Genomic DNA, 13569 nt, shown 5'->3' with positions numbered 1-13569 from the left:
AATTTTTACTCGCGGAAAACTTTTCAACATGCTGAAAATCTTTCCGCAACCTAACTGAGGCCGCGAGTATGCGGGAACTTCCCTCAAGCATGAAGGAGAGTTCCAGTGACCTCATAGGACCGCCTAGGACCACGTGTTGACCATGCTGCGAGTTTGAGTCGAGGGCAAACTCTTCTAAACTCGTAGATTGGGTCGCCGCAGTGGGACAGCCCCTTAAGAAAAACTCTTCTATCCTGTGCACAATCCTTTCTTCCACATTCCCAGTCACTCAGTTTCTTTCTCCTCCTCCTACCACTCATCTCCTACCCCATCTTCCTCGGTTCCCTCCTTCTTCTCTTTATCCCTTTATTTCCATTCCTCCTGCTCCCTTCCACCCACCATCCCTCTGTTTTCCGTTTCACTCCTTCTCCTCCTTCCTTATCTGATTTCACATCTGCACTCTTTTGTTTCAATTCTACCTCTAACCTTTGTTACAATCTCCACCTATCACCCCTCCTCATCTACACTTGCCAGTTATTGCCCCCCCCCTCCCTACCTCTTACCTCTCTATACCAGCTTTGCCCCCGCTACATTATCAGTCTGAAGAATGCTCCCAACCTGAAACATGGTCTCTCCATTTCCCTCCACAGATGCTGCCTGACCCGCTGAATTCCTCCAACACTTTGTTTTTTTCTCAACGTTCCAGCATCTGCAGTGTGTTTTGCCTCTAATTTATTCAGCACCTCTGTCCGTACATGGTTGTGAAAGTTTCAACCTAGTCTTTAAAACTGCTTGCATTGAAGATGCGGATATTTGATGGTGATTCTCCTCCTCCTATTAGTTGTTTAATTAGTCACCACCATTCAATGTCAGATGGAGTTGGACTTCAGCCCTATCTGTTGACTCTGATTTTCTTTATCTCTTTTTAATGCATGCAGTTTTTTTGCTGTGTCAAGAAATTAACCTTTCCTTTCTGTACGGAGTTTGTACGTTCTCCGCGTGACTTGCATGCATTTTCCCCCTCTACCCTCAAGCTCTATGCCGAAAACTGGCACCAGTCTACACAGATATTTTCAACCAGTCCCTGCAAATCTGTACTGTCCCTGCCTGCTTCAAAGTCTCCACTATTGTTCCTGTACCCAAAAAGCGAAGGATTACTGGTCTTAATGACTACAGGCCTATCGCACTGACCTCTGTAATCATGAAGACCCTTGAAAGACTTGTGCTGGCCCACCTGAAAAATATCACAAACCCCCTGCTGGACCCCCTGCAGTTTGCATACTGGGCAAATAAATCAGTGGATGACGCAGTCAATCTACGCCTACACTTCATCCTGCAGCACCTAGACCGCCAGGGGACCTATGCAAGGATTTTCTTTGTGGATTTTAGTTTTGCATTCAACACCATTGTGCCAGAGCTACTACACTCCAAACTCTCCCAGTTGACTGTGCCTGAACCCATCTGTCAGTGGATCACCAACTTCCTGACAGACAGGAAGTAGCATGTGAGGCTGGAAAAGCACATCTCGGACCCGCAGACCCTCAACATAGGATCACCGCAAGGCTGGGTACTCTCTCCTCTCCATTACTCTCTCTAGAACAATGACTTCACCTCCGCAGATTCCTCTGTCAAGCTCCTCAAGTTTGCGGACGACACAACCCTGATTGGACTGATCCAGGATGGGGAGGAATCTGGTAACAGGTAAGCTGATTCAGTGTGATGCTTGCAGGATGAGGGAGGTCATGGACACTGCTGCTGCCTCTGGCTGCTACAACTGTGGAAAGTGTGTCCAGGTTCAGCTCCTGAAGGACCGTGTTGGGGCACTGGAGAGGCAACTGGATGACCTCAGGATCATCCGGGAAACGAGAGTTTCCTGGACAGGACCTACAGCGAGATCGTTACACCGAAGATACCGGAAGAGAGAAGGTGGGTGACGATGAGGAAGGGAAGGAAGCGTGGAGTACAGGAGACCCCGGGGGATGTACTTCTTGAAAACAGGTTCACCCTCTTGGAAGCTGTCGGGACAGAAGACACTGCTAGTCTGAGCGGACAGGTCTGCGAGGCAAAACGTGGCGCTGAAGCAAAGCCGAAGAATGAGACATCAGGAAGAGTCGTGGTAGTCGGGGACCATTGTGAGAGGTACAGACAGGGGTTTCTGTGGGATTCAAGGATGGTGTGTTGCCTCTCTAGTGCCAGGATCCTGGACGTCACGGACCAATTGCAGGGCATCCACAAGTGTGAAGGTTGACAGCTGGAAGTGGTAGTGCATGTTGGCACAAATGACATCGGGAAGAAGAGGAAAGAGATTCTGCAGCGTGACTTCAGAGAGCTCGGAAGGCGGCTGAAAAGCAGGACCTCCAGGGTGGTTATCTCGTGCTGGTGAGGGCAGGAACAGGAAGATAGGGGGCCTGAATGTGTGGCTGAGGAGCTGGTGCAGGGGGCAAGGATTTAGATTCTCAGACCACTGGGATCTGTTTGGGGTAAGGGTGAACTGTTGCTAAGGAATTAAATTCAGTCCCTTGCGAGGGGTGACATAGAATCAGAAGATGTAGAGTCAATATCGGTACAACTGAGGAATTGTAAGGGTAAAAAGATCCTAATGGGAGACCCTAATGCCCCCAAACAGTAGCCTGGATATAGGGTGCAAGTTGAATCAAAAGTTAAAATTGGCATGTCGCAAAGGTAATGTCACAAATTTCAACATGCAGGTAGACTGGGAAAATCAGGCTGGTACTGGACCCCAAGAAAAGGAGTTTGTGGAGTGCCTCCAAGATGGATTCTTAGAGCAGCTTGTACTGGAGCCCACTAGGGAGAAGGCAATACTAGATTTAGTGTTGTGTAATGAACCGGATTTGATAACGGAACTCAAGGTAAAGGAGCTATTAGGAGGTAGTGACCATAATATGATGTTTTAATCTACAAATTGAGAGGGAGAAGGGACAATTAGGTGTGTCAGTATTACAGTTGGGCGAAGGGGACTGTGGAGCCATGAGGGAGGAGCTGGCCAAATGTGACTGGAAGGAGATCCTAGCTGTGATGACAGTGGAGCAACAATGGCAGGTATTTCTGGGAATAATACAGAAGATGCAGGATCAGTTCATTCCAAAGAGGAAGAAAGATTCCAAGGGGAGTAAGGGGCGATAGTGGCTGACAATGGAAGTCAAGGACAGTATAAAAATAAAAGAGAAGAGGTATAACATAGCAAAGATGAGCAGGAAGCAAGAGGATTGGGAAACTTTTAAAGAGTAACAGAAGATAATTAAAAAGGCAATACGGGGAGAAAAGATGAGGTACGAAGGTAAACTAGCCAAGAATATAAAGGTGGATAGTAAAAGCTTCATTAGGTATGTGAAGAGGAAGAAATTAGTTAAGACCAAAGTTGGACCCTTGAAGACTGAAACAGGTGAATTTATTATGGGGAACAAGGAAATGGCAGATGAGTTGAACAGGTACTTTGGATCTGTCCTCACTAAGGAAAACAAAAACAATCTCCCAGATGTACCAGTGGCCAGAGGATCTGGGGTGACAGAGGAACTGAAGGAAATCCACATTAGGCAGGAAATGATGGGACTGAAGGCTGATAAATCCCCAGGGCCTGGTGGTACTTAAGGAAGTGGCTCTAGAAATCGTGGATGCGTTGGTCATCATTTTCCAATGTTCTATAGATTCAGGATCAGTTCCTTTGAATTGGAGGGTAGCTAATGTTATCCCACTTTTTAAGAAAGGAGGGAGAGAGAAAACAGAGAATTATAGACTCGTTAGCTTCACATCGGTGGGGAGGAAGTTGCTGGAGTCAATTATAAAAGATGAAATAGTGGCATATTTGGATAGCAGTAACAGGATGGGTCCGAGTCAGCATGGATTTATGAAGGGGAAATCATGCTTGACTAATCTTCTGGAATTTTTTGAGGACGTAACTAGGAAAATGGACAAGGGAGAGCCAGTGGATGTGGTATACCTGGACTTTCAGAACGCCTTTGATAAGGTCTCACATAGGAGATTTTACTTCGGAGTCACGTGAGTGACTACGTGAAGAAGGGCCGTCCGTCTGCGTGCGCGTCATTACGTCTGAACGCAACACGCATGACGGACTGGCAGGCACTGAGCCTCCCAGGCCGTCGGGATGAGCAGGTAAGGAAAGTTGAATCACTTACCTGCGTTCTTTCGGGCTTGAAGTTTTTTCAGAGCCCATGATGTCGAGGAGACGGCCCGCGGGGATGTCGGCTGCCGAAGACCGCAGCTTTCCAATAGCGGGCGACGGTCTTGTTCCCGACATTAGCGCCGACAGCAGAATCGGCAGGAGACTTTGCGCGGGAGCAGGAGCTCCATGGTTGTCCTGCGGGACGTAATGCCACCCGCAAGTCTACACGAACCCGTTGACTCAGATGAGTCCGGGGAAGAGGGATACCCTCCCTCAACGGAGAGCGTCTGAGGACGACTTCTCCCACATGGAGCAACTTATGGAGAAGTTGCTCCAACAATGATCTGCTCCAAAGGAGGGAGCAGTATCAGCACGGCCTACAGCAGTGCCGGTGCCGGGAGCCTCGCACATGGGGCAGCCCAATGTCTTCCCCATTGGAGGGGGAACTACATGTGGAAGAAACCACTCTGAATCAGAGTACAAAGAAGAGGGGGGGAAACCTTCCCAGGGACAAGCAGAAGAAAGGAAGTAAGTAAGTAAGTTTTACTTATATTGCACTGTTTAAGTCAACACCAACATGCTTTACATAAAAGGAATAATAAGCTTCCATACAAACAAACAGGAAAAAGTGCTTCTGCAATCATCCAGGTTCCATTGGGTGCTTCCCTGGATGGAATCTAGCTCTTGACAGCCCGGGTATTATGGAGAACCCGCAGGCAGCAGCACCTGTTTTCAGGGCTGCACAAATGTCTCCTGCTCTAAGCAGAGGAGCATTCATGGTCCATTTCAGTCTGACCAAAGCTAGAATCTCATTTAGGTCCACTGGAAGGGCCATGTCAGCACAAGTATCCTCAGGGGCCTGCGGCAGCACCTGTTTTCAGGGCTGCCTACGAACCTCACTCTCAGTGGAGGGGAGTGTGAATGATCAGTAGGTAACTGATCTCGAATTTAAAGTATGAACATACTGAAGCACATGCATATGGCCTCAAGAGCCAGCAGTTGGCAGAATATCCGCACAAACAGAGGTCGGGAGAAACGGTGGTAGCTTGAAAGCTGGGCACGGAAATATGATCAGAGTCGTCTTTCAAGGCAGACTCAAAATAATGGCCAGAATTGTCCTACAAGGCAGGCTCAGTATGATGAGGTTTCAGACCAGACCCAAACAGAGGTCGGGAGAAACATGGAATCCACACTCCTTACCAGTCCTACTCCCAATCAAGGAGAGAAAAGGAAACCGCATCAGGGGCCTTTGGGCTTACCACAAGACCACCGGTAGCCATGGAGGTAGGTGGGTCTTGGTTTACTGAAACAAGGGATTGTGGAGCAGTTACATGTTGGTAATTTACTCTTGTGTTCTTGTTCAAAATGACAATAACAAGAAATTTCAGAACTGGGTTTTTAAAAACAGATAATAACGTGATAATTTTACTGCACAACATACACAGGTTCCAAGCAGACTTGGAACTCGGACTGGAATTGTCTTCGAGGCAGGCCCAGTATTTTTGGGCAGGATTGCCATTCAGGACATGTGACAGATGGAGGATGTCACTTCATCCAGGTGTAACTCATTTGTGCAGTATAGACTTTTAGAAACAGTAATTTTGTTACGGTTTAACTACTGTTTTATAGGAGCTTCCTATAAAATGGTCACATGGCATGCATCGACCTCAAAGATGCATACTATTCGGTGTCTATTCACTAAGAACAGGAGATATTTGAAGTTTAACTGGATGGTATGGATCTGCCAAATGGGTTGACATCAGCTCCTAGACTATTGACAAACTACGGAAACCAATTCTGGGTCTACAAAGGTCTCAGAACCACATAGTAATGGCATATTTGGACAATTTCATTTTGGAGTCACCAAGAATTGGCAGAAGCATCAGTCAAAGCAAACCAAAACCCTGTTTGATAGTATTGGTTACCTCATCCATCCAGTTAAATAAAAATTGACACCTACAAGCTTATTGATTACCTAGAACTTACTATCAAAAACAGTAAATATGTTGGTGACTTTGCCTAGGGGCAAACGACTATATTAATCAAGCCTGCTATGACCTGATAGTCAAATACTAGCCATCTATCAGGCAAACAGCGAGTGTAATTGGCAAATAGTAGCTGCATTTCCAGCAGTACGTACGGGCCTTTGCATTACCAGAATTACAGCGAGCAAAGGAACGAACACTCAGATTCCATGCAGGCAAAATTGGCAAAACTATGGATTGCCAGCAGAGGCCATTGTTGAATAAACAACGGTGGATAACGAACGTGAGAAAGCTCAAAGTAAATTTGCTTGAAAGCCATCGAGGGTTCTTCAGACCTATGCTAGCGGCTAAGGATGGGGAGCCACTAACACAGTCTAGAGCTGTGGGGGCAGATGGAATGAGCAGGAGTCTGTAATTCCCCAACACATGGAATCAATTACCCAGAATTGTTGGGGGCACAATTTGGACTCAAGGGGTTCTCTAGCAATATGCAACCGGTGCTTGTTCAAAGTCAGATTGATAACACCACTGCGGTGGCACATATCCACTAACAAGGGTGGTGTAAAATCTGTATCTTACGATAGATTGTCGAACCTCATTTGGCACTGGTGTATCAAGAGGAATATTTGGGAAATCTACGAGGTAGATATAACACGGTGACAGATGCTGGATCACGGATGTTTAATAACAACACAGAATGGATTTTGAATCAGGCAGTATTTAACGAAATAACTACACGATTGGCATACCAGATTTGATCTATTTGCATCTAGACTAAACCACCAGTTACCCAGATATGTGTCCATGCAAGCAGGATCCAGGAGCAAAGGCAGTGGATGCTTTCTCCCTCAATTGGGGAGGATTGTTTATGCATGCTTTCCGCAAATTTGTCTCACAAACCAATGCTTGACCAAAATCAAGCAAGACTAAGCCACAGGCATATTGGTAGTGCCAGATTGGCCTACTCAAGCCTGGTCCCCAAAAATTTTGGGAACTATAGTCCAGCCAGTTATGGCTGTACCCAAGAGCAGGGACCTCCTAGTGAACCCAGTTACAGGGAGTAATCATCCACTACACGAAAGTATTAACTTGTTGGTCTGCAGATTCTGAGGAGGCCTTTTCAAGGCATAGGACTGTCCGAACAAATACAACACAGTTCGGATAACAGATGTCTTGGAGTTTCCTATCAACTCTGTACTATAACTATAAACAAAGTTATAGTGCAATCAATAGTGCCAGGGGCGCACCTTCCTCCTATCTGATGCTGCAAGCATGGGCACGGGTCGATAGGAACGCACCCCTTTACAACAAAATTCATGAAGAGAATTTACAATCTAATACCTCTAAGACCAAGGTACACGGACACATGGGATGTGAGCATGGTACTAACCCTACATTGACAGTGGGGACCGCCTATAACTAACCCTGAAGGTGGTATGCTGACAAAGAGTCCAGACACTGCAAAGCTACGGTTGGACCACATGACCACCAATATGAACAACATAACATTCGTAATCAGGAACCTGATATAAACATAGCAGGCCAGGAATGCCAGGGATGGAGATCCAGTTCTTGGCATATCCAGAGGACCTACGGTTGTGTGTGTGGTAACATACTAACACCACTATCTGAGAGTACGGAGAACCACAGAGGCTCAGAACAGACCCAAAGGTGTCAACACAAACCATCTCCAGATGGTCAAAGGGGGTAATGGCGGTAACAGAGTGAACGTTCATATGGTTAAATCTCACTCCACCGGGGCTGCATCTACGTCGGCAGCAAGAGCAATGGACGTGCCTCTTGACAACATCCTAGTGGCTGCAGGATGGACGAATGAAATAACGGTCCACCGGTTTTATAACAAACCTATTACCGGACTGGGGGTGTTTGCATGTACCATTTTAAGTTCTGTCCCTTAGTTTACCCCCAAGGTTGGGAGGGGAAACTATTTTTTTTTTAAACTTTCATTTAAAGCATCAGTGTCCTTACTTAACTACGTAATGTCTGAATGCTTTAATGATTACACGCATCCATGGTCAATCCATTCAGTGTGTGACGCCTGGATTCGTAACCGGCGTAAAATCACAGAGCTTTGAAATCTTCACGTAGTCACTCACGTGACTCCGAAGTAAAATAGTAAGATTAAACGAGAACTTACCAGTTTGAAGTTTGATCTTGATTTTATGAGGAGTTACGATGAGCGATTACGTGCCCACCGCTCCCACCCTCATACTATCAAGGTCACATGGAAGTTCTAGTTTCTTCAATCTTACTATTCTCAGGTCTTCTTTTTATCTGTGATTTAACACCGCTGCTTTGAAGATTGACGCGCACGCAGACGGACGGCCCTTCTTCACGTAATCGCTCATCGTAACTCCTCATAAAATCAAGATCAAACTTCAAACTGGTAAGTTCTCGTTTAATCTTACTATTAGTAAGCAAAATTAGAGCACATGGTATTGGGGGGTGGAGTGCTGACATGGATAGAGAAGTGGTTGGCAGACAGGAAACAAAGAGTAGGGATTAACAGGTCCCTTTCAGAATGGCAGGCAGTGAATAATGGGGTACTGCAAGGCTCGGTGTTGGGACCGCAACTATTTACAATATACATTAATGATTTAGATGAAGGGATTAAAGTAACATTAGCAAATTTGCAGATGACACAAAGCTGGGTGGCAGTGTGAACTGGAGGAGGATGTTATGAAGATGCAAGGTGACTTGGACAGGTTGGGTGAATTGGCAGATGCGTGGCAGATGCAGTTTAATGTGGATAAATGTGAGGTTATCCACTTTGGTGGCAAGAACAGGAAGGCAGATTATTATCTGAATCGTGTCAAGTTAGGAAAAGGGGAAGTACAACAAGATCTGGGTGTCCTTGTTCATCAGTTATTGAAAGTAAGCATGAGGGTACAGCAGGCAGTGAATAGAGCTAATGGCATGTTGGCCTTCATACAAGAGGAGTTGAGTATAGGAGCAGAGGTCCTTCTGCAGTTGTACAGAGCCCTAGTGAGACCACACCTGGGGCATTGTGTGCAGTAGAGGCAGGAAACATGTTCCCTGTGTTGGGGTAGTCCAGAACCAGGGGCCACAGTTTAAGAATGAGGAAAAACCTTTTCACCCAGAGAGTTGTGAATCTGTGCAATTCTCTGCCTCAGAAGGCAGTGGCGGCCAATTTTCTGGATGCTTTCAAGAGATAGTCAGAACTCTTAAAGATAGCAGAGTCAAGGGATATGGGGAGAAGGCAGGAACAGGGTACTGATTGTGGGATGAGCAGCCATGATCACAGTGAATGGCTCGACTACTCCTGCTCCCGAGTGTGTGTAGGATAGTGTCAGTGTGCGGGGATTGCTGGTTGGAGTGGACTCAGTAGGCCAAAAGGCCTGTTTCCGCACTGTAGCTCTAAACATAGAACTATATTGCCACGCAATACACAGGAAATATTAACAGATTGAAAATAGATTTTACTTTTAACCTCCAATATCCTCCAAATATGTAAATCAAACAATTTTGTTGTAAAATACTTTAAAAAAATTATGTTTATTCATTTATTGTCTAATGTACATCAGGAGAGGGTGTTATAATGCAAAACACATTTTCAGAGGTGGAAAGGCTTGTCAGTTTTACATAAACTCAGTTATATATAACTTTACATTGAAAAAAAAATCAAATTGTATGCTTCAAGGAAACATCTGGAATATTTAAACAACCAAATGTCGCCGAGAAGCATGTGTGTTTATGAGATACAAGGCATTTTTACTTTTAATTTTGCATCCAGGACTAATCACAGCTTGCATCGACCTATGCAGTTTCTATAACTACTAACAGAACTACTCTCAAACTGGATGGTGAGTCACAAAGTTGTTTGCATAATTTTAAAGAAATATTTTTAAAATAAATTCTGCCCGCAATTACTGATAAACAAAAATTACAAGTTGTTTGTGTTCTGAGAGGTGGGAAGTCAGTAAAACCAAATACCACTTTAAGGCATGCAATCAGATTAATTGGTTTAAACGGTTGAAATTTATTCTGACGTTATTCACCTGAAGTTTGAGACACCTTTGGTTTGACTCAATTTGGTTGGAATTAATTTGGGAAAATATATATTTTTTTAAATCTTCATTGGCAGAGATGATGGTTGACAAGTCAGAAATGGAGAGAATGCCAATGGTGAACATCATTTTGTTATCCATTGACCTCACCATCACAGTTCTTGGATAGAAATACATAAGATTGGCAATATCTGTACCTGCAACTAACCATCCGAGCAGAGTGGAACTGTTACCTCTGTCATTCCCAAACAGTCAGCATCACAGAAGTGGAGAATGATCCAAAAATGACAAAAGATAGACCCAGGAGAAAGAGGAATAAAAATAATTCTATTCTTTATTTTCATTCCATAGTCACAGAGGCCCACTCTGAGAAATCACAACCGAAATCATTCACTCGTGATCTGCACTGAGAGAGGTAATAAATGGCAGACCTTGTTTCAGAGAGCTAGCCATGTACGCAGTGCAGTAACCTCTCGGTCCAAAGGGACAAGCAGAAAGTAGAGAACATAAAGCCAAGGTGATTACTTTCAATTTTTCAGTTCAGTGCGGCCAACTTTCTGATTTAGTGCCTGGAAAAAAATCAGTTTAAATCATGAGTCTTATTTTGCTACAACTATTCATTTTGGTCATTATTTTTAATTTGCACACCAAACTATTGATGGTGGTATTGCAATTCAATAAGTCATTGTGACTTGAAATATTTAAAAAAACAAAGTAAAGGAAGATGCAGTAATTTTAGTGTGTGTTTTAGTATATCTATATAATTCTAAAACTCTGATCTTGGATATGTGTGTGTGTGTGTGTGTGTGTGTGTGTGTGTGTGTGTGTGTGTGTGTGTGTGTGTGTGTGTGTGTGTGTGTGTGTGTGTGTGTGTGTGTGTGTGTGTGTGTGTGTGTGTGTGTGTGTGTGTGTGTGTGTGTGTGTGTGTGTGTGTGTGTGTGTGTGTATCTGAAAGAACTTAGAAAAAAAACGCCTTGCTTTTGCTGATGACGTGATGACGTCACAATGCATCTGCGTCGCACGGCCTGCGCTATGTTTCACGTGCTGCGAGTGACGTCAACCTCCCCCCGACCACTCCCCCCCCCCCACGTACTCGGGCCCTGGAGCCTGAAGCCTGCAGCCAGGAGCCGCGAGGGAGTATTGCGTTTGTGAACCAGCCCTCCCATGTGACGACCCCTCCCTCCCCGGGCTCTGGATTGAAGCCGCTGAACACGCAGTCCTTTGGTTAACGCAGGACCCGCTGCCTGCTCCCCGTTGCCCGCTCCCCACCCCTTCCTCCTCTCCCCCCTCCTCCTCTCTCCCCTCCTCCTCCTCTCTCCCCTCCTCCTCTCCTGCCCTCCTCCTCTCCTCCTCCTCTCTCCCTCCTCCTCCTCTCTCCCCTCCTCCTCTCCTCCCTCCTCCTCCTCCTCTCCCCTCTTCCTCCCTCTTTCTCCCCCTTTCCCCCCTCCCCCCCTTTCCCCCCTTTTTTCCCCCTCCCTCTTTCCGCCCTCTTCCCCCCCTCTTTCCCCCCTACTCTTTCCCCCCCATTTTCCCCCCATTTCCCCCCCACCCCTGTGCCCCCCCTCTTCCCTCCCTCCTCTTTCCCGCCCCCCTCTCCCCCTCTCTCTCTCTGTGTCTCTATCCCCTCTCTCTCTACCCCTCCCCTCTCTAGACACGCCTGCGAGGGGGGGGGGGGGTATGCGTCAGTGGATAGGGTGGGGATGGGGTAAAAGGAGTGAATGATTAATATTAATATAATATCAAGGGGGGTGGTTAGGGTGTGTGTGACGCTGCAGCCCCTCCCCCCTCCCCCCGCAACCGTGCGTTGAGGGGACGGGACCCAACGGGTCCCCCTTGGTCTAGTGTTATATAAATCCACTGTACCTTTAATTATCTTTGCAGACGTTTTCTCTTTCTTTCCCTTCTTCCTCGTCACCTGATTTACAGATTCCATGTTAGCCCATGAATGAAATAAGGATGATAATTACCCATTTACCATGTCAATTCAGGGAGCAATAAAAATGTTGCTTCCTTTAACTTTTTAAAAGCCAATTCATGCTAATCCAGTGGACTTACAGGGAAACATACAAACTCTGCACAGACAACGCCCAAGTTCATAGAACACAAAACAGTACAGCCCACCATGTTTGTGCCAAACACGATGCATAGCTGAACTGATCTCATCTGCCTGCAAGTGATCCATATCCTTCCATTCCCTGCATATCCCTGTGCCTATCTAAAAGCTTCTTAAACAACACTATTGTATCTGCCTCCACCACCATCCCTGACAAGCGTTCCAGGCCTCCACCACGCTCTGTGTATAAAGCTTGCCCCGCACATCTCCATTATATTTCCCCCCTCTCAATTTATAGCTATGCCCTCAAATGTTGGACATTTCCAACCTGGGAAAAAGGGTCTGACTGTCTATCCCATCTATGCCTCATAATTTTATATACATCTATCCAGTCTCCCTGCAACCTCCGACGTACCAAACAATCCAAGTCTATTCGACCTCTCCCTCTCCCGCAATCCTCTAATCCAGGCCACTTTCTGGTAACCCTCCTCTGCACTCTATGCACCCAAAGCTACCATGTCTTTCCTGTAATGAGGCGACCAGAACTGCATGCAATACCCCAAATGTGGCCTAACCCCTGTAGAGCTGCATCAAGTCTTCCTGACTCTTATATTCAATGCCCCCAGCAATGATCTTGGGCTCCAAGGTCCCTCTGCACATCAATGTTATCAAGGGTCTTGCCATTAACTGTATACACTCTCATTACATTCAACCTCCCAACATGCAACACCTCAAGATCACACCTGATTCTTTGGAGCTGTGAGGCAGCTGCTCTACCTGTTGCACTGTGCCACCCCTGAAATATCACAAGCATTGCGTGACGTTGCATTGCTAAAGTTTAACGTTAATACCCAAATATTTCTCTGTAATCTCCTCTGACTATAACTCCTCTGAATTTAATTACTCATGGTTGGTCATGTGTTCAGCTGTCAAAACACCAAGCTTTGAACTATTTTCCAAGATCTCGCAGCCTTTCTTCCTCACTTTCCTCTTTAACAAAGCTTTGGGTAAGCTTGGTCATTACCTCATCTACCCTGATGTTCATTTATTTTGTTTGATAAAGAAGCACCTTTGTTACGTTTGCTAAATTTGAGTTGCTATTTAAATGGAAGTTGCTTTTGTTTGTCACCACATGAATGATATTGTTCTTTCCTCCAAATGTTTTAGTAACTTTTTTAAAAAACATTTTGTCAATATTGCAGCAAAAAGGTTTGAAAAAGGGGCAAAGCTAATCAATGTGGTAATAAGTTTTAAAAGTTTTGGTTGCATATCTGCCAGAAACACGACAATAGCAGATGAGATAATTACAGACAATAAAAGGATATGAGGATTTTCAACTGCATGGATAACATAGCCAATATT

General features: G+C 45.5%; 1 long non-coding RNA gene across 1 annotated transcript; it reads right to left on the bottom strand.

The window, feature by feature from the left end:
- Nucleotides 1-10470: 10470 nt before the first annotated feature.
- On the bottom strand, nucleotides 10471-12094 carry LOC116980191. Its single transcript, XR_004413884.1, has 2 exons — nucleotides 12018-12094; nucleotides 10471-10723 (listed from the first exon to the last, which is right to left on the bottom strand). It is a non-coding gene; the product is annotated as an uncharacterized LOC116980191 (long non-coding RNA).
- Nucleotides 12095-13569: the final 1475 nt, after the last annotated feature.

The sequence above is a fragment of the Amblyraja radiata genome, chromosome 13 (assembly GCF_010909765.2).
Source record: "Amblyraja radiata isolate CabotCenter1 chromosome 13, sAmbRad1.1.pri, whole genome shotgun sequence".
Classification (NCBI taxonomy): domain Eukaryota; kingdom Metazoa; phylum Chordata; class Chondrichthyes; order Rajiformes; family Rajidae; genus Amblyraja; species Amblyraja radiata.
This window is presented reverse-complemented; position numbering and strand designations above follow the sequence as displayed.